This window comes from Ipomoea nil, unplaced genomic scaffold (genome assembly GCF_001879475.1).
Source record: "Ipomoea nil cultivar Tokyo-kokei standard unplaced genomic scaffold, Asagao_1.1 scaffold3104, whole genome shotgun sequence".
NCBI lineage: Eukaryota > Viridiplantae > Streptophyta > Magnoliopsida > Solanales > Convolvulaceae > Ipomoea > Ipomoea nil.
Genome location: NW_017619532.1, coordinates 2,914,829 through 2,937,556, shown reverse-complemented (window position 1 = coordinate 2,937,556; position 22,728 = coordinate 2,914,829). Strand labels below are relative to the sequence as shown.

Below are 22,728 nucleotides of genomic sequence, written 5' to 3'. Positions count from 1 at the left end.
ATAATAAAAACAACAACAACAACAACAACAACAACAATAATAATAATAATAATAATAATAATAATAATTTAATAATCAAAAACTGAAGAAGAAGCGTTTCACTATAATAATAATAATAATAATAATAATAATAATAATAATAACTTGAAAAAGAGGCGCTGAAGAAGCAAGGCAAGCAACTGAAGAAGCAAAAACAAATGCGTCCACCCGGATTCGAAGCACTGACCTCACATAATGTGCACTGTTCACCCATGTCCATTCTCCACTCCTCCATTTGGAGATATCCAAATAGGAGTTCTCCAAAATTGTACATGAAGTTGGAAAATGGAGAAGAGATAAGCAATTGGAGAAATGATTTTAGTAAACAACTTCTCCAATTTTTATTTTTTCCATTTCTCAATTTCTCCAATTTTTGGAAAATCCTCCATTTTTCCAAGTTGGTAAACGACCCCTTAATTTCCTTAATTTTCAGTATCTCAGAGGTGACCTACAAATGGCGTCACTTGTGGCAGCTGCTGGTATTCCGATCTTTTTTTCTTTTTTGAATCAGAATAATGAATATTGTAATGCATAGCTTTTTTTCTTTTTTGAATCAGAATAATGAATATTTTAATGTATAGTTTAATTCTAATGTAAATATTTTAATACTTATACGTGAAATGTTTTGTTACTTTTGAAAGAACAAAACCAAAAACATCGAAAACGTTGGACAGCTAGAGGTATTTCTATCTCCCTTTCTTGTATCAGAAAATGATTGTTTCTAATTATGAATATTGTAATACTTATAATTAAAATTCTGATACGTACACAGTCAGGAAATGTACATTACAATTGAATGAACACAACCGGGAACTAATTGAGAATGAATTTGGGGTAATTACAGGTATTTCAATCTCCTTTTTCTGTATCGAAAATGATTGTTACTACGGATGAATATTATAATACTTATAACAGAAATTGTGATACTAGCACAATTTAATTCTAATGTAAATATTTAATACCTATACGTGACATGTTCATTACTTTTGAAAGATCACGAACAAGAACTACTTCAGAAACTTTTGGCAGCTAGAGGTATTTCATTCTCCTTTTTTGCTGTATCAAAATTTGATTGTTACCGATGATAGGATATTGTAATTCTTATATAAGTAAAATTGTGATACTTACAGAATTTAATTCTAATGTAAATGTTGCAATACTTATGAAATGTTTGTTACTTTTGAAAGAACACAATCGAGAACAACGGAAAGTTGTGACATGTATTTCGATATCTTTTTTCCTATATTTGAAAGTAATGATGAAAATTGTGATACTTATACATTTTAATTTTATTGTAATACTTAACATGAAATGTTCTTTACTTTTGAAAGAACACAACCAAGAACTTCGGAAACTTGTGGGAATTGCAGGTATATAGATCTCCTTTTTTCTGTATATATATATACCAAAAACACGCATAACATTAAAATGATGTGTTTAACTTTGAAACTGAATCTGAATCTTCAGATGCTGAAAGCTTTACTAGGGACCTAGATATAGTTGATGAGGTGATTCAAACGATAATTGAGTGGATGACTATAGAGCGCCACAAAATTCGCGAATATATAGAAGAAGCTTTAGGTATATACATATTCTCATGAATGCATTGCATGTATGTATTCAATATTTATAATACATGTTAGAATTGTGGCTCAAATTCTTTGGAAATATTCAAGACCACACATTTATGTCCACTCTCCATGTTGCACAATCTGCATGCGCTTGTCCTCAATCCTCTCCACACGTCCTCAATACATATACCGTTTTTCTCTCTTTTCTTAGGCTATAAATAGCTTTTGCTTTGTTTGTAATAAGGCATCAATATCAATTGTGAATTCATTCTCTTACATACTTTCTTTCTCCCTCACGTAGATTTATATATATACATATATATATTCCTTTATATTCTCTTTTGAGAGATTAATATATATATATATATATATATATATATATATATATATATATATATATATATATGATATATTTTATATTTTCCATTGTTACTTATTATGGATGTCATTTATATATTTTCCTATTATTTAATTTCTATAATTCTCAATTTTCGATTCTTCGCTTCCGCATTATTCCGCTATATTCCTAACAAGTGGTATCAGAGCGGTTTATTTGAGAATTATTTTTAAAGATGTCGACTGTTACTAAGTTCGATATCGAGAAGTTCGACGGGAAAATTAGCTTTTCTATTTGGAAGGTTCAGATGGAAGCCGTTCTAACCCAGAACGGTTTGAAGAAAGCGCTAGCTGGGAAGAAGAAGAAACCGGCTACAATGACAGATGAAAATTGGGAAGATTTGGATGACAAGGCACGTTCAACCATTCTTTTGTGCTTGTCTAAAGAGGTTCTACATGAGGTAGTAAGTGAGACGACTGCGTCAGATTTATGGTCCAAGCTGGATACGCTTTACATGGCCAAAACTCTGGCGAACACGCTACGCCTGAAGGAGCGTCTGTACACAATCCGTATGACGGAAGGTACTTCTATTAAATCTCACTTGGATGAATTCAATTCTATTTTATTGGACTTGGAAAATATTGATGTCATAATTGACGATGAGGATCGTGCTGTTTTATTGCTTGTCTCTCTCCCTAAATCATACAAGCATTTCAAAGAAATTATGCTGTATGGTAATAGTAGTGATACCCTTACTTTCGACAATGTTAAGTCAAACCTATTGTCCAAAGAAAAGTTTGACTTTGAAATTAAGTCTGAGGACAAAGGTGAAGGCTTGACTGTAAGGGGTCATTCACTTGAAACAGAGAGTAGCAATAAAAAATCTAGATCCAAGTCCAACAAATCCTGTAAGTACTGCAAGAAGCATGGTCATGATGTGACTGAATGCTTCAAGTTGAAAAACAAGCAAGAGAGAGAAAAGAAGTCTGCTGAAGCTAGTGTTGTTGAAAGTGATTCAGATGGTGATGTGTTGTTATCTGTTAGCTCCGGTGAGAAACGGAGTGAAACCGAGTGGATTCTGGACTCTGGTTGTACATTCCACATGTGTCCTCACAAAGACTGGTTCGTCTCTCTGGAACCGGTTGATGGTGGAGTTGTCTTGATGGGTAATAATACCCAATGCAAGGTTAGTGGAATTGGAAGTGTGCAGATTAAAACTCATGATAACGTTATCAGGACTCTTACCAATGTTCGGTATATTCCTTATTTGAAACGCAATTTGATATCCTTGGGTACCTTGGAAAGTCTGGGGTGCAAGTACACAGCTGAAGGTGGAGTTCTAAAGGTCATCAAAGGCTCTATTGTTCTCATGAAAGCTTCTCGTTTCGGAGGCCTGTACGTCTTGCATGGCAGTACTGTGACAGGTTCAGTAGCGGTATCCTCATTGATGTCTGATGCAGATCTCACTCAACTATGGCATATGCGTCTGGGGCATATGAGTGAGAAAGGCATGCATCTCCTGAGCAAGAAAGGTCTCCTTGGTGATTCAGGTACGGGTAAATTATAATTTTGTGAGCATTGTGTTTTTGGGAAACAAAAGAGGGTTAGTTTCTCTACTGCTACACACCGTACCAAAGATGTATTGGAATACATACATTCCGATTTATGGGGACCAACTAAATTCCAGTCTATGGGAGGCTGTAGATATTTTATGTCTATTATTGATGACTTTTCTCGTAAAGTCTGGGTCTATTTCCTGAAACATAAAAATCAGGCATTTTCTATTTTCAAGAAGTGGAAAATACTTGTTGAGACTCAGACAGGTAAAAAAGTCAAGAAGCTCAGGACAGACAATGGCTTGGAGTTCTGTGAGTCAGATTTCAATGACTTTTGTGCGGCAAATGGAATCGCCAGGTACAAGACCTTGCCTGGTAAACCCCAGCAGAATGGTGTTGCCGAACGTTTGAACAGGACTCTATTGGAAAGAGCTCGTTGTATGCTCTCTAATGCTGGGTTATGGAAACGGCGTGATTTTTGGGCCGAGGCTGTTTCTACTGCTTGCTATTTGGTAAATAGATCTCCACATTCATCCCTTGATTTCAAAATTCCAGAGGAAGTTTGGTCAGGTAATCTTGTTGACTACTCTATCTTAAGAGTTTTTGGATGTCCTGCTTATGCTCATTCCAGTACGGGTAAATTAAACTCGAGAGCTGTCAAATGCATTTTCCTTGGTTATGCCTCTGAGTCAAAAGGGTATCGTCTATGGTCTCCTGATTCTCGGAAAATCATTCTGAGTCGAGATATCACTTTTGACGAAAATGCACTACTTTCTTCTGGAAAAGTTCCCAGTACTGGTGAGACGCAGAGTACTGGTGAAAAGGTGGAGTTTGAGTTCAGGCCTATTGATAGTGTTACTACTGCTGACGGTAATACTAAAGATGATGCATCTACTAGCACAACACCTCTCATCGAGCCACAACGAGATTATTCCATTGCTATGGATCGGCCTAGGAGGACAATCAAGAAACCTGCTAGGTACGCTAGTGACGATGAAACCAATATGGTTGCTTATGCTCTTTCAGTCGCATAGGAAGTTGATGGTGATCCATCCTGCTATTCTGAAGCTTTTCTTATTGCTAAGTTCAAGCCATGCTTGAGTTTAGTCGGCTGTTCCAGTTGTTAAATCTACAATAAATTTGATCCAAGGTAGAGATTGTTAGAATTGTGGCTCAAATTCTTTAGAAATATTCAAGACCGACCACACATTTATGTCCACTCTCCATGTTGCACAATCTGCATGCGCTTGTCCTCAATCCTCTCCACACGTCCTCAATACATATGCCGTTTTTCTCTCTTTTCTTAGGCTATAAATAGCTTTTGCTTTGTTTGTAATAAGGCATCAATATCAATTGTGAATTCATTCTCTTACATACTTTCTTTCTCCCTCACGTAGATTTATATATATACATATATATATATATATATATATATATATATATATATATATATATATATATATATATATATATATATATATTCCTTTATATTCTCTTTTGAGAGATTAATATATATATATTAAAATTCCTTTATATTCTCTTTTGGAGTAATGAAAATATTAAAATTGCAATACTCGTAGAGAAAGAATCGTAATAGATGCAAAGAAGAAGCGTCTTTCACCCAATAGTGAAGAGTTTGAACCAAGATTTCCAGATGAGGGGGGTAGGGTATTAGTATATCTAATACATAATTTAAATGTGAGAAATTGTCCTCTAAAAAAGGAAATATTGAATGAATTGATCGTAAATTCTGAGATTTTAATATTTTTTTGCGCTCTAATATGAATCGTAAAGAAAACGGAATTTCCACAATAAAAGCAAACCCCTCTGATAGCAGTTTAGAATACAAACTCTTGTTGGGCCCAAAAATTTGACTTTTGTTAGAAGAATAAGTAGTAAAATAGATATATATATATATATATATATATATATATATATATATGATATATTTTATATTTTCCATTGTTACTTATTATTGATGTCATTTATATATTTTCCTATTATTTAATTTCTATAATTCTCAATTTTCGATTCTTCGCTTACGCATTATTCCGCTATACTCCTAACAATACATTTTAATACTTGCATGTTGATCGAGTTAATAATATATATTTTCTTTTAGTTGTGAATTAATGCATGCTTAATTCTGATTATCCAATCCAGAAAAGTTGGAAATCCTACAGCAGAACGAGGAGGAAAGTTGTTGAAGGTGGAAATACTTAAAGAAGGAAGCTAGATAGAGAAGATAGAGATCCGACCCTTTAAATTTATCTTCTTTTTTTTCGTAGTGAATTGCATCTATTCCACAAAAACTATGTTGATCGCTATAAAATTTTTCATCATAATATTAATATATAAATAAATATTGGTCGTGACAAAATTAAAAAATAAAAATTAGGCACATAATGTGACAAAATTAAAGAATGGTATTAAATGCGATAGTGCCATATAATTGTCAATATATATATATGAGATTAACGCTAATGGCATACTAACCCAAGTATGCTCATGGACGGTAGGGGAATGAAACATTATATTATATAGCTGTTACAATCTTGCATAAGTTTGGGGGATAATAAGGGGTTGAAACTAAAACTTTTTGGGAAGTGGTGAAGTCGAATAAGTTTAATTAGTTGATAGTTAGGTGGTGATAGTTAAGTGGTACTAGACACAAGTTTTAACCTAAAAGATCGTTAAGCACTTTCAACCTGCATCTATCTTGTTAGGTTGAGGTATGAAAATCTTTGGAGCGAGATATTTTGACTTTAGTAGGTAATTACTAATTAGGATTTACAAGGTTGCTTGCATAGTGTTTTTACATTTCTGGTCGATCTTATTGTTTATGTGGCTTAAGATTCCAATTCCAAAAGATTTTTTAAAAAGCCAATTAATTTGACATGGATCATCAATGTCACGTCGTTGATCGGACCGCTTCTCATACGGTGTATCTTGGTTTGATGCCATCGGCTACTGCTACGAAGTGAGGAACATGGATGTTGGAAAAGGAAAACCCTAGATAACTGATACCAGATGAGAATATAACTGTGTTGTATTCAAGGATAATGTCTGAGAGTACGGGGAGCGAATATATAGAGATGCTAGATAGAATCCTAGTCTAACACGAATAATATAGTCCTAGTCTAATATGGATAATAGAGTTGACAGGATAATAGGGCTGGCACCCGACCCGGATCACAAATGGGCGTTGACTCAGCATCACATGGGAACCCAACGGGCAGAACTCCAACGGTTAGGAATTCCAACAGGTGTCACATTTATTGTCTTTGAAGCCACCATTGATGCCACCTTTGATGAGAGAGAGTTAAAGCCTCAACGCCTCATTCATGACTCTTCATATTCTTGCCGTTAGCTCAGCTCCCCAATGATGACTCTTCATGTTGTTACCATTAGGACCTAGCATAAATAGAACTTCCCTCAGCTGAGCAGGGGACGCATTGTACTTTCTATACTGAGACAAAAGCAATACATCTATCGTATTCTCTTATAGCATTGTTATATTATTATTTACCGGTAACGTTATTACCGTCATTGGTGCTTTCATTGAGAGCCTGAGTCCAATACTCAAGCAGGCTACAACACTACTCTTTTTCTATTTCAACAGCAAGCCTGAAAGAATGGCGTCCCGCAGCTCCCACGGTTCTCGCAACGTGAACAATGGCAATGCCTCAGGTGACCTCCGGGACCAACTCACCAACAATCGCGGAGGGGACCTCCGAGAACAGCTCAACAACGGGAGGCCCGGGGACCTTCGAGACCAACTCAACAATGGAGGGGTAAACCAAGCCGTGAACGAGAGGCTCGGGGACCTTCGAGACCAACTCAACAATGGGGGGGTGAACCAAGCCGTGAACCTCCAGGTGACCGCCGATATCATTCAGCAAGCAGTGACGGCGGCGCTAAATCAGGTGGCGGTGGGACTGCAAGGCCAAGTGCCCACGCCGCGGCCCCAGCAAATAAGGGTAGAGACCCAAAGAAGTGGACCGGCCAGACGACAACCAGGCCCTTCCCAATCTGCGCCAGAACGATTGGGACAGAGGGCGCCCGTGCGGCAAAGATTAGGATCACGGGCCGAGGGGTCCTCTACCAGAGGCCCTCGCCAACACGAGAACAGACAAGCCGAGAGATCACCCACAGAGGAGGTGGGCGAGTCTTGGGAGCCGACCCCACGCCGACACGTTGATGAGTCGGCCCTACGTCGACACTTGGAGGAGCGACGCGTCGATGAGCCGGCTCTGCGTCGGCACTCGGCGGAAAAGCAACGCGCTGATGAGCGGGTCCCACACCGACACTTGGATGGACGGAACGTCGAGGAACCCGCTCCGCGTCGACACTCAGATAGACAGCACGTCGATGAACTAGCTCCACGCCGACACATGGAGGAGCGGCAGCCGGCCCCGCGTCGGCACCCTGACGAGTCGGCCCTGGTCGAGAGGCTGCAGAGAAGAATCGAGGAGTTAGCAAGAAGGGTGGAGGCACGGGAGCAGTCGCCGGAACCTGAGGTACGGATGGCAGCACCATTCTCCCCTAGCATCATGGACGTACCTTTGCCGAAGGACTTTAGGTTGCCCGCCATCAAGGAGTACACGGGGGCCACTGACCCACGTGTCCACATGACGAGGTACAAGGCTGCTATGGTAATGATCGGGGCAGGGGACGCCATCATGTGCCGAGCGTTCTTGTCCACACTGGATGGAGCGGCCCAAGACTGGTTCAACACCATCCCAGATGGGTCGATCCAAAACTTTGGGGAGTTATCCAAGAGCTTCCTAACATACTTCTCCGGTAGCATACATCGCAAGAAACCCTTCTCTCACCTCTGTGTAGCGAAGCAAGATAGAGGCGAGAGCCTCAAAGACTTCCTGATCAAATGGAAAAAGGAAGTCAATAATGTCTACGACTTCGACTCCAAGGCGGTGATCCCGATATTTATCCATGCCTTAAGATCAGGGTATTTCCACAAGCAGCTGAACGCTCACCACCCCCGCTCTTACGAAGATCTGATGAGGACGGCTAGCCGCTATGCCGAAGCAGAGGACGTCGACAGGAAGAAGAAGGACGAAGAGGATGGTAGGAAAGATGGGAAGCCTGGGAAAGCTGGTCCACCCAGCCAGGCACCACTCTCGAACCACCCGACCGCAGGGAAAGGCCGAGACCACGAACGGCCTCGCCTGGTCCCCTTGTGTAATTTGACTCCTCTTACCCATCCCGTCAGTGTCATTCTAAAGCAAGCTGAGGAGATGTGAATGGTAGAATTCCCCGAGGAGTGCATGAAGGTCTCCCCAAAGGCAGACCAACCAAAGTACTGCAGGTTTCATAGGCATGCCGGACACGATACGAATGAGTGTCACGTTTTGAAGAGACAAATAGAAGACCTCATCCAGCAGGGCTACTTCCGACATTTCGTCAAGCGATCCAAGCAGCAGCAACAGCCGCAACACAATCCACCAAAAAATGTCTGGAGGAATGAGGATGGCACCGAGCCGTCCACCTCAAACGCCAAAAAAAGAGACCACGACCAAATATCTGAGCAGAGTGATAGCGAGAAAGAAACCGAGGTGGCGCCCAGACGATAAAAGAAGCACACCATACACTTTATCTATGGTGGACCTGCAGGGGGCGACACGCCCGCGGAAAGAAAGAAGTGGAGCCGGCAGCTATACGTGGGAGAAGTGGCGAGACTTCCCAGAGAAAAGAAACAGAGACAGGAGGCCATCACCTTCTCTGATGATGACCTCCCAGAGGGCCCGTTACCCCATCGTGACGCCCTGGTAATTGAGATGGACGTCAATGATGTCATTATCCGCCGATTCTTAGTCGACACGGGAAGCTCAGTCAATGTGATGTATTACGATGCCTTCACCAAGTTAGGGATACTTAGGAACCAGCTCAAAGAAGTACGTACCCCACTCTCTGGATTTACGGGTGATTCAGTAGAGACGGAGGGGTCAGTGGTCTTACCAGTGGAGATAGGCACGAGCCCTAACATTCGCAAACTTGACTTGGAATTCATCGTGGTAAAACTCACTTGCGCACACAACATCATATTGGGGAGACCGGCACTGGAGAACCTCAAGGCCATAGTGTCGGTGGAACACTTGTGTATGAAGTTCCCCACTCCGAGCGGGATAGGGGTCGTCAGAGGAGACCAGCGAGCGGCCCGCAGTTGTTACGTTAAAGCATGCAAAAAGATTGGCAGAAATGATCTATAAGTCCACACCATCTGTAAGGATGATCGGTCGGGTATGGAGCTAGGAACATTTGATTAAGTATTTTCCATAATATTCTAGTAGTCGTTTGGAACTGGTGTTTGGAAATCGCGGTCCGCCCGCCTCGGCCACATGGCCTCGGCGCCGCCTCGGCCACATGGCCAAGGCCGCGTCTCGGCCACAGGCCGAGGTCGCGCCTCGGCCACATGGCTGAGGCGCACGCCACGGCCCCGAAAAAAAAAAAAACGATCGGACGAGGCTACGCCTAGGCCGCGATCAGCCGAAGCGCACGCCTTGGCCACGATCGGTCGAGGCTACGCCTCGGCCGCGATCAGCCGAAGCGCACGCCTTAGCCACGATCGGTCGAGGCCACGCCTCGACCACGATCGGTCGAGGCGACGCCTCGGCCACGATCGGTCGAGGCGACGCCTCGGCCACGATAGGTCGAGGCGACGCCTCGGCCATGGTCAGCCGAGGCGCACGCCTCGGCCACGGTCGGTCGAGGCGACGCCTCGGCCACGATGTCGGCCACGATCGGTCGAGGCGACGCCTCGGCCACGATCGGTCGAGGCGACGCCTCGGCCACGGTCGGTCGAGGCGACGCCTCGGCCACGGTCAGCCGAGGCGCACGCCTCGGCCACGATTGGTCGAGGAGACGCCTCGGCCACGATCAGTCGAGGGGTTGGCCGAGGCGCCCGTCTCGGCCAACGCCGAAGTCCGTCCCAGCATTAAAAAAAAAAAATTCATGTGTGATTTGGAAAATAAAATCACATACTCGGGATCAATCGGGATTCTCACGATATCAAGCAAATTCAGCTTTACTCCCAAGTCAACTCAAACACATCCGTTGCCTCAGGAGTAGGGGGGACTGGTGACAGGATAATAGGGCTGGCACCCGACCCGGATCACAAATGGGCGTTGACTCAGCATCACATGGGAACCCAACGGGCAGAACTCCAACGGTTAGGAATTCCAACAGGTGTCACATTTATTGTCTTTGAAGCCACCTTTGATGAGAGAGAGTTAAAGCCTCAACGCCTCATTCATGACTCTTCATATTCTTGCCGTTAGCTCAGCTCCCCAATGATGACTCTTCATGTTGTTACCATTAGGACCTAGCATAAATAGAACTTCCCTCAGCTGAGCAGGGGACGCATTGTACTTTCTATACTGAGACAAAAGCAATAATCTATCGTATTCTCTTATAGCATTGTTATATTATTATTTACCGGTAACGTTATTACCGTCAAGAGTCCTAATAAATACAACATTAAAAAACTAACAAATGAAATGAGATACAAGACTATTTTTTCACAAATTCAAGATGATTTTTATGCATTCAACAAATATTATCTTATACTTATTCTTTTAATCGTATAAAGAATATAACTTTAATAATACCAAAGTTACTTAAACGTAAAATCTAAATTTTTATAATTATATGATCAACTATACACATAATACGTACTGCATAAGTGCATATTAATTGACAATTGAAATAAAAAAACATGCAAACAATTGTAAAATTATTTTCACAATTACAAATTGCACATAAGGAAATTTCAAATTTAAATTAGTATTATCACCTTTTTACATTGCATTACTGTAAACAAACGTCTAATTCAACAATTCAAAAAACCAAAATAAAAGAAAAAAATTATTGAAATTCAAAATTAATTACTTCAATAAATCTAAACATTATATAAAAAAATAACTCTAAATCTCAATTAATTCATTATGAATTTAATTTTTCGGTTCATTGAACTTTAAATTGTATTTTTCTTATTTGTACTCAAATGAATTTATATAATATTAAGGAAAAATTGCAATTTTCGTCCCTAAGTTCTAAGGTAATTGTAAAATTGATCCCTAATAACGGTTGACCGTGCTTACTTTGCGTCCCTATGCTATCATTGGCGTTGCACTTTTCGTCCTTTTTATTAACTTTATGTGTTCATTTTTTGTCCCTAATTAAGCTATTATAACGTTGTAAATTTCATGTCTAATGTTTCATTAGTAAATGGAGTAAAAGTGCAACGTCAATGATATCTTAGAGACAAAAAGTAAGTACGACCAACAATTAGGGACTAATTCTACAATTATCCTATAACTTATAGACGAAAAGTACAATTTTTTCTAATTTTAATACTCATTCTGTCTCATTTTATGTGTTTGGTTCGGTTAACGAAGCTTGATTGAAGTTATTTTTATTCAATTTTTCATAAAATTATGTTTACTATTAGGATATAAAATTTATGTAAAATAGACAGATGGAGTATTAAATAATTTCAACTATTGATTGATTTAAAGTAACAGAATTTTTATTCAATAGAATTCATGCATATAATAAAATATTATTTACTTATATATGTAATGATTATCAAACTTTTTATTAAGTAAAATGTCTAAATTAGGAAAAACGACAAAAGAATGTCTACATTATATAGTTGTATAATTTATTATACTCTGATCTCACATTAACTACAAAGTAATGCCCTTCAATATTAGTGAATTAGATTGAAAACAAAGCTATCCAATCTCTCTCTTGTCGTTACTGCGATACAACAAACTCGACCTCAACTTGCTTATGCAATTTAAGACCTTCATCCCTATTTTGCCATGTTTAAAGTGGAGTAGGAGATGAAGATCAAATCTGGTTTCAGAAATTTGTTGTTGTAATTCGGGAGTGGAAAGACATGTGGACGATGATTTTTCTATAGATAACTTTGGTCGAAGCTTTGACTTGGATACTTGAAATTAAAGTGGATGGAGGACTTCAAAATCAAAGCTTCTGATCCTTTAATTCCATGAAAAAGTGTACATTCTCAAAAACATGTACACCCATTCTTGTTATTTGAATTTTAAGTTTGTGGTGATATATTCCTATTGGTTTTTCTTCACATTGTGAATGAGGTTTACAATGCCATTCCAGTGAATTTTGAATTAGTCTTTGTTGTAATTTTTCAAAATAAAGATTGTTGGCAGTAGGTTTAGTTGAAAAATTATTATAAAGATAAAAAGATTTATGGGAGAATGTATGATTTGAAGTTCTGGAAGCCGCTGGAGTTGCGATACGGGGAAGCCACATCAAAAGAAAGAAAGAAAACCCATGTGTAATTTATAAGAAAGCCAAATCAATAGATTTACTGGATAATTGATATATTCTTACCTTCTAAAAATGCTAATTGAAATTTTTGTGATAGTTGAAGGGGTTAATTGAAGCACTTCTTAATTAAGGGTGCTAATTACACTTTTCACTCAGTTTCAGTATAGTACATTAGTACGGCGGCATATTGACCCTTATCCCAATTTTTTATATTGCAAAAGTAATAAAATTTATTTAAGTTTGAAATATATGTTATAAATATTATTGTGGACATTATTATCCATGTTGTAACACCTATGTTGTAACTTTTATAACTGATGTACTTATTTCTATTTACTACATATTTACTCTTACCTTGTATATATATCTTGCCATAAGAATGACTAAGGATGAATGAGAACACATGCCTTCACTCTCTATCCTCTGTGTCTTCCTTCTTCTCCTTACTTGCGTTTTCTTTATTTAACATGTTATCGACACTTTGATCTACCGCCACTACAAGAAAAATGCACATAGACAACACTAGAAAGACAACAGTTTTTAAGAAAAGTGTCGTCTTTTGTATAAAAGACAATAGTTTGGTCCAAAACCGTTGTCTTTGATGTAACACTTTTGTCAAAGACAACGGTTTTTACTTAACCGTTGTTATAGGTGTGTTGTCTTTGTGCATTTTGTGAAAAGACAACACCACAACGACAACGGTTTATTAAAACCGTTGTCTATGTACGTTTTTTTAAAATAAGACAACGGTTTTTTTAACTGTTGTCGTTGGTGTGTTGTCTTTAAGCGCACTGGAATACACAACACTAGAAAGACAACGGTTGTTTAAAACCGTTGTCTTTGTGCGCTCTTTAAAAAAAAAAGACAACGATTTTATTTAACCGTTGTCGTTGGTGTGTTATCGTTAAGCGCACTCGAATACACAACACTAAAACGACAATGATTTTATATAACCGTTGTCGTTGCGCGTTCTTTATTTGTTTAAGACAACGGTTTTATTTAACCGTTGTCTTTGGTATGTTGTCTTTAAAAGACAACGATTTTAAAATATAAAATAAAAACTAGGATGTTAATAACAAGAATTAAACCTATGACCTCAAACTTAACAAGTACATAGTATAACCAACTAAGCGACACAAACTCTTATATTTAAAGGTGCAACATCTGGTATATAACTAGGTTGCTTCTGTGTTGTTTGTGAAAAACAAGACAACAAATTTAGAAAATAGTTGAAGAATTCCTCCCAAGAAGAATAAAACCTAAAACCTCTAACATAATAAACTAAGCTAAACCCACCAAGCCACACCAACACTTGTTTACTTAAACGCAACATCTAGTATATTACCAGTTTGCGAAGGATAGAACTCAAGACCTTTAACATAACAAAGAAAGCTAAATCCACCAAATGACACCAACTCTTGTGTACTAAAGTGTTACACCTTATCTTTTACTATAATTTAACAAAGAAAGAATACAATTCAAAAGTTAATTTAATAGTTCTATTTTCGTTCATATTTAAATATAAAATTATTCACCAAAATTTCAAAGTAAATTTATTAAAGTTTTATTTTCAATTATATTACAATTAAGACCAATCTATGAATTCAAAAAAATAATAATAATTATCAAGTATAAAAAACAATATGGGGTGGTGTTCATAATGGTGCGGTATGATGTGTAGGGGTTAAGGGCGGTATGATAGGGGCCGAGGTTGGTAATCGACTCTTCCGGCTAGCGCATGACTAACAAGGTTAGCTATATGTTGGTAATCGACCCTTCCGGCTAGCGCATGACTGACAAGGTTAGTTATATGTTGGTAATCGACCCTTCCGGCTAGCGCATGACTAACACGGTTAGCTATGTTGGTAATCGACTCTCCTGGCATGCCTGGGACACGTTGAGAATGGATATGAAAGAGTAGTTGATCGATGTCGTACAGTTAGCTATATCACATTTCTTTTGCCGCGATCTTAATTAGCTAGCTCTCTGTTCATAATTACCAAACTATATATTCATAATTTTTGAATTGAAATGCATATTGATAATGATTGAATAACTCTGATCTATATTCACAATTACAGAACTTTATGTTTATAATTTACGATGTTCATATTCCCAAGTGTTGATTAGTTTTTTTTTTTCTATTAGTGCTAATTAACTTTTTGTAGTCAAAATAATAGTTGATATGAGACCATAACATTATACTTAAATTTTTCATACCGTGCATCGTACGGATAAAATACTATTATATATATCTTCCTTCATTTTAAGTTTTTTGTTTCCCTCCCAAAAAAAACTCACACAGTACACTTAGTGAAAAAAATTCAATTCCCTCCCAAATAAAAATTCCTAACACTTAGCGCGAAAAAAATTCAGTTCCTTCGCAAATAGCTTGAAACTCACACGGCGGCCCTTTGCAAAAACAAAACTCAGTAGCGGCCCTCTGCAAAACACACAGCGAAAAACAGGCGAGAACACAGTGGTAATCGTCGGCGGACTTCAATCTCTCGCCAACAAAGTGGTAACCGCCGGGGCCATCACCGCACTAGCGAAAAACACCGACGCTGTTTCTCCCTCGCCGGCAGGGCCGGATTTTAGGCTGTGCAAGCTGGGCTACCGCACAGGGCCCCCAATTTTAGAGGGGCCCCAAATTTTATAGGTCAAATATTTAATTTTTACCTAGCTAGTTTAGAAATAAAAATTAAGAGTTTTCAATTAAACTTAAAAGGTTCTATGAAGAGATGGTAAAAATGTATATTTATTGTATTTTAACTTGGAGGTCAAAGGTTCGAAACTTGCATGTATTGATTTTAAAAATTGTGATTTTGGTAGGGCCACATTTATTTACCAGAACAGGGCCACCAAAATTTAAAATACGGCCCTGCTCGCCGGCCGGCCACCGCCGTCGGCGTCGCTACATGTTAGTCATCAATTTTTTTTTTTAAAACCCTAATCCCTAATTTCTTAATTGTATTGTTGAATTTCCATATTTGAAAGCTATGAATGTTCTTAAACCCTAGGTTAGTTGTAGATTATTAGGTTAGTTTATGAGACAAGACCTGTATACTGTGTATATTATGTTGTGGATTATTATTATTATTATTATTATTATTATTATTATTATTATTAGTTTTTGCCCCGTGCGATGCACGGCATAAAATTTAAGTAACTTTATTATTGATAATATTTTAAAAACAATAAAATAAAATATTAATCATGAAATTAAAATTTATTCTGAAATGTATTTTTCTTTAACAATACTAAATTAGTTGTTATATCGAACATCGCATACTGTTAGCATATATTATAAAGAATTGTGTTATAACATACCACATGAGTTTTAAAAAGTGTACATTAAAATAATTATACACACACACACACATTTTTATAAAAAAAAAAATTAAAAATTAGGAAATCAAACAATATACAATAAAAAATTATGAAATTAAATTTTCTTATATATAAAAATATTTATTAATATGATTTGCAATTAAAGCCTATAGTACATATACTTGACAATATATAAATAAAAAATACAGTATCATCATCATACATTGAAACTAACTACGAAAATCTTTTCTTAAACATTGATTAATTATAATAATTATATACGTACAACATATATAAATCTAAACTAAATATGAAATATTTCATGACATGAAAGAAAAAATAAAGCCTGCAATGCTAAGCCCAATAAACATTTAATTATCTATCCATATAACCCAGTTACGTTGCATTTCAGCCCAATACCCGAGCCCATTAACCCAATTATAAAACCTGATTACCAAACCCTAATCCATATTTTTTTACGATTGCGCTTCCGTCTACTCTGTTGCGTTCGTCATTCTCTCTAAAATGTTCATTGACTTACGCGAACCTTCTCTGTTTCCGGCGTCTTGACACACTCGATTTTAAATCATCGCACGTCCAAGTAATCCACTGCTAAAAAACTTTTCAGATAATCTGACCGTAGCTTTTGGCCGTTGTGGAATTGCTTTATTCCCCAAATGCCGATCTGAAAAATCGGGTGACCGGAGCAGATCTAAAATAAACTAATAAATACAGTATCATCTTCAGGTAAGACTTATTGTTTAAAACGAAATTAAGAAATACATCATATTTTCTAATTACTTAATATCAGTTCAATAATTATTTGTTTAAACTTATTGGTCTCTCCAATATTATTGTTCATGCAACTGATTTAAATTTTAAAAAACTTTTTTTCAATTTCGTAACTTTTTTTAAAAAAAATTTTCCCTCTCAACTATATTAGAATGAACAATTAAATTGTTGTCGATCAACAAAATTGTAAGAATAAAAAAAATAGGTTAATCTTATTTTTTTAAATCGGATACTCTAATTTTTTTTTTCAGTAAACAATAAATTAATTTATATAATAAAATGTTAACTTAAAAATACTGGAATGTATTACCAGCTTTATCATTAAATAACAATAATTGTAGATTAATATGTATTGAAAATAGATAAATATGCTGCATTATATACCTTAAAATGATGCAATTTCATTTAGGCGGGAAATTGATTGGCAAAAAACATTTTGCTAATATATAGAGTAAGATAAGATTATTATTATTCTATGAGTACTACGCCATAAGAGGCATCCGAGTTGACCGAGTCGAACCCGGCTTCGTTTCCTGCACTTTCAGATTCCCTCTTCGCCTCACCGTGAGAACAATCCTCTTCCATTTTCTTCAAAGATTTCTTCTTTGTTTTTGATGTTTCTGAGTTGTCGATAATTGGAGAAATATTTTAATTTTAATTCAATTTTTGTAGGACAGAGAAGGGAAATTAGCATCGGGTGCGATTGCGAACCTGGTTGATGAAGTGGGAGGTGCGGTTGTACACGTGGAGCCCCATGAATGTTTCTGTGGACATGTCAATCTCTTACCTTTCTGCTGCAAAGTGTGATGTAAGCTTCCCCTTCTCTCGTATCTTCATTCTCAACAGTTTATGAATTTCTTCTGATTTACCTTTATTTCTTCATCCTTTATCTCTATAATTATGTTATCATCTTTAATTTGTTACTTTAAGCTATTTGGATTTTGGGTAAGTGTTTCACACTGATCTGAAGACCCATTCCTGATTGATTTCACACTTGAACTGCAACTTCTGAATTTTAGTCCCAGGAATTGCATCATTTCACCCGGTGTATATCTACTATACTAATAAGAGCCCAAGAGAGTTAAGCCTATAATGGGGTAGAAAAAATGGCGGTCGAATTTTTTAATCTACTATACTATCTACTATACTAATAAAAGCCCAAGAGAGTTAGGCCTATAATGGGTAGAAAAAATGGCGGTCGAATTTTTTAATCAAATGAATGGTTCAGATTGATCAAATTTTATTTTTTCCTTCGAGATTTTCTAATTTATCCTTAATAAATATGATTATCCGTTAACTTTTCCGTTAAATATTATCTTTTCCGTTAATTTCTGTTAGTTCACCGTTAACTTATTAATTTTAATAAGAAAGGTCTTAAGTTCGAACTACATCCCAATCAAAGTTGGCATAATTAGTACTCTATTTTACTCTTATTAAATTAAATAATAATTTATTAGCTACAACAAAAAATAATACATATGCATTTCTTTAATTAAAAATTATGTGTCTACAATGCCTTTATTCAAAAAAAAAAAATTATTCATTATCAATAAATTAAATAAGAGAAATAATTTCATTAGTTATATTGTCTTTATTTTTCTTCAATATAAAAATTCTTTACATTCAAAATTCAAATTCATCAATTGATTATATTCGCTACATTGTCCCTACAATGTCTTTATTAAAAAAAAACTATTCATTATCAATAAATTAATTAAGATAAATAATTTCATTAGTTATATTATCTTTATATTTCTCCAATGTAAAAAATCTTTACATTCAAATTCATCAATTGATTATATTCACTACATTGTCTATTATCTTTTTTGTGCACTATTTTTTAATTAAATATCAAAGTTATAATACAAAATAATGTTATATATATATATATATATATATATATATATATATATATATATATATATATATATATATATACATACATATTTACCAAGTATTTTATTAATACCATGAAAAAATTTAAATTAATAAAGCCAATTATATTAACTACTTGAGGGATCTGTTGACAAAGAGAGTATTCAAATCACACAACAAATTGAAGTGAGAAACTACCTTGCAATGTCATTGTTTGACAATCAGCAGTTAGCGTTAGCAGATTATATTAACGGATTTGACCAGCGAATTATATCAACGTTTGGTAAAAAGATATTGAAAAAATTAGCTGTTTAAATTAATATTTAAAATGACCTAAGGGTATACATATAATAATAATAATAATAATAATAATAATAATAATAATAATAATAATAATAGCTTTTATAATAATTTTTTTTTAAAATATAGATGTGTTTTAATGAAACCATTCTAAAAAACATTAAGTGAAATTATTGTAAATTGCAATAATGTTTGTATTTTCAGTGGTTTGGAACAAATTGTTGCGTCAAACTGTTTAATAACCAAAACATTTTCTTTAGCATTTTGATCTTTGGGTTACATCATATTTACCCATCATCCAATATATTTGGGTTACATTATAATTAAAAATTTTAAATTTTTATTACATCTAAATTTTTTAAATTAGGAATTTCTTTAACCATAATAATTTATTCATAAATAATGGTTGAACTAAATGAACACGGAGCAAAACACTTAAAGGACCGTTACCGTTGATTCATTCATTGATCGTGTATATATGTGCATTCATTAAATATAGTAGAATCCTTTGCAACAAAAATACTTGGTTACTATTTAAAAAAAAAAGTTTAGTAACTATTATAATGAATCTCCTATATTACATTGTATTCATATATTATGAATTACATATTTAAATAAACAAATTAGACATTGAATTACTTATGTTGAACTTCTCATATATAATCTTGCATTTATATATACTTTCAAATATTTATTTAATTATAAACATTGGGTAGAAAAAATGACCGTCAAATTATTAAATCAAATGAATAGTTCAGATTGTTCAGATTTTAATTTTTCTTTGAGATTTTCAAATTTTAAATTTTTCTTTGAGATTTCCTAATTTATCCTTAATTATATAATTATCCGATCCGTTAACTTTTCCATTAAGTACCGTTAATTCACCGTTAGTCTAATTCTAATATTAAAGTTTAATATAGAATTATAACTACAACATTACCACAAATCCTACTGCCAGAATCTCCTCAAACAATATTAGTATATATTTAATATTTGATGCTTTAATTTTTATTTGCCCTCCCTTATGTCCCGTATTTGGTTTCAACCATACCCATACAATTATTTTATTGACAATTATAATCAATCTTGACTATATTATCTTGCATTTGTAAACTTAGAATTACCAATTTAAATATGCAAATTCAACATTCAATTATCTATGCATGAACAATTCTAATATAATCTTGCCTTGATATATTTTAAAATACTTATTTAAGAAAAATATTGGGCATTATTCCAATCGCGCAATGCGCGTAAAAAACTAGTATAGTCTATAGGCTACAAATTGGAAAAATGTATTTTTACTTTTTTTTATTAAGGTTTAGAAGCAAGGTGCTTGTGTTTCATACTCTCCAATCTAAGTAGAATTCTCTTCAGTTTTATAGAAAGAAGAGAATCGGGGTTTTCTCAAGCCATATCATGTTGTTGTTGGAGATGCAATGCCACTGGAAAATACTATTATTATCTAATTAAGATGAAAGAAAGGGATAAAATGCATTCCATCTTAAGTAAGGCTGATAATGGAGTGTTAGAATCGTTAAAGCTGCAATCATCCCTGTTGCGATAGAAAAAAGATGAGGGGGAGGGGGAAGAAGAAAATAAACAGAAACAGCATTGATCCTGGAACTAGGAAGGTGATACATGCTTGGGACCAGGATTTTAGGAAGTCTTATTTTATTATATTACATAGTTTAGATATTAATAAATTACTAAATAGTTATTTAAAAACTAATAAATAGTTATTTAGAAATTACTAAATAGTTACTTAACTTATTATTCTTAGTCTTCGAATTAATTTAGGTAGTTTAATTATTTAGAAATAAACTAGAAGATTTCAGCAGATTACTTAACTGATTTAGCCATTTTATGAGTTGTATTTTACCCTATAAAAAGGGAGTATTATTGAGAATAATGCAAGCAGAAATTGAATCCCAAAAAGGGTCTAAGGGAGTTTTGGGTCTCAAGCAAACCCAGTGTTTCTTCTCTTTATTTTCCAATTGTTATTCTGTATTCAATTTTCCTTATGTTTTCTTGCCCGTGACGTGAGAACACAACATTGGTTCCGTTGCCGGCGTCATGGGCATCACTCAGTCGGTGTTTGAAGCTCTCACAGAAATAGCGACTGTGTTGAAACACTTAGACAAAGTTTTACGCAAATTTTCCGTTGACCTGAAGGACTTGCTTCCGTCGATTCTCTCCAAAATTAAGCAAACAGAGGATGCGACCACTTCACTTGAATCATCAATAATCATTGTTGACCACCCACATGTGGAGATAGTGCCGATGCAAACCAACGTTTCAGTCGATCAGCCTCATGTTGATTCAACACAAAAGGCTGCTGACTCTACTGAAATTGAGGTTGTGCCCTTTCCAAAAACCGTCCTATGCTTGAGAGGGTTATTTCACCACTCTCCAACCCCATCTCATTTAAGGGTTGTGTTGTACGGTATTGGTCAGCCTTCATCTTTGGTGTCTCTCTCATCATCCAATGTTGCTGTTCCAACTAAATCCTTCAAAGGATGTCCAAGTTTGGGGTCTTCCTCACCACTATTTGCTCCTCCATTGATATGTAGAATGCCAGTTGAGGTTCTTCCATTTGTACTTCTTTTGAGGAGGCCATTTGATCGTTAGAGGTGTTGGCTACAACTGCACGAGGTTATCAAGCTTGAGGACAAGCTTGTGGTCCAAGAGGGGAGTAATGATACATGCTTGGGACTAGGATTTTAGGAAGTCTTATTTTATTATATTACATAGTTTAGATATTAATAAATTACTAAATAGTTATTTAGAAACTAATAAATAGTTATTCAGAAATTACTAAATAGTTACTTAACTTATTATTCTTAGTCTTCGAATTAATTTAGGCAGTTTAATTATTTAGAAATAAACTAGAAGATTTCAGCAGATTACTTAGCTTATTTAGCCATTCTATGAGTTGTATTTTACCCTATAAAAAGGGAGTATTATTGAGAATAATGCAAGCAGAAATTGAATCCCAAAAAGGGTCTGAGGGAGTTTTGGGTCTCAAGCAAACCTAGTGTTTCTTCTCTTTATTTTCCAATTGTTATTCTGTATTCAATTTTCCTTATGTTTTCTTGCCCGTGACGTGAGAACACAACAGAAGGGAAAACTCTATGATACAATGTTCTTTCCTAGGCTTCACAATTTGAACTTAAAGCTGGCATTTGCTTATGTGTTTGAATTCCTCTTTTTCTTGTTTAGCTTTCCACCATGGTCTAGTTTTGTTTGATTGATTACTAAGTGTTGTTTTACCTGTTTAGCTTTCCATCATGGGCTGGTTTTAAACGTAAATCGTACTTGTTGGATTACTAATTTTACGCCTACCTCTTCTTATGGCTTACTGACAGGACGAATTGGAGATTGTCGGACGATGCTTAGGTAAAAGAGGAGGGTACTCCGGAACGAGTGTGCTGGTGAGGAACAAGTTCACAGGGGAACTTATTGCTGAGGGCCGGCATTCGTTGTTTGGTAGACATGTCAGTAAGATGTGTATATTTTACTTGAAAGTGCTTGCATAACTATATCTTTTCTTTTAAATGCTAGAGTGATCTCCATGGCGTTCCACTAGCTCCTT

The 22,728-nt window shown here is 35.9% G+C and overlaps 1 pseudogene; it reads left to right on the top strand.

Moving 5' to 3' along the window:
- Positions 1-1,345: 1,345 nt before the first annotated feature.
- On the top strand, positions 1,346-22,672 carry LOC109166681 (annotated as a pseudogene).
- The last annotated feature ends 56 nt before the right edge of the window (positions 22,673-22,728 follow it).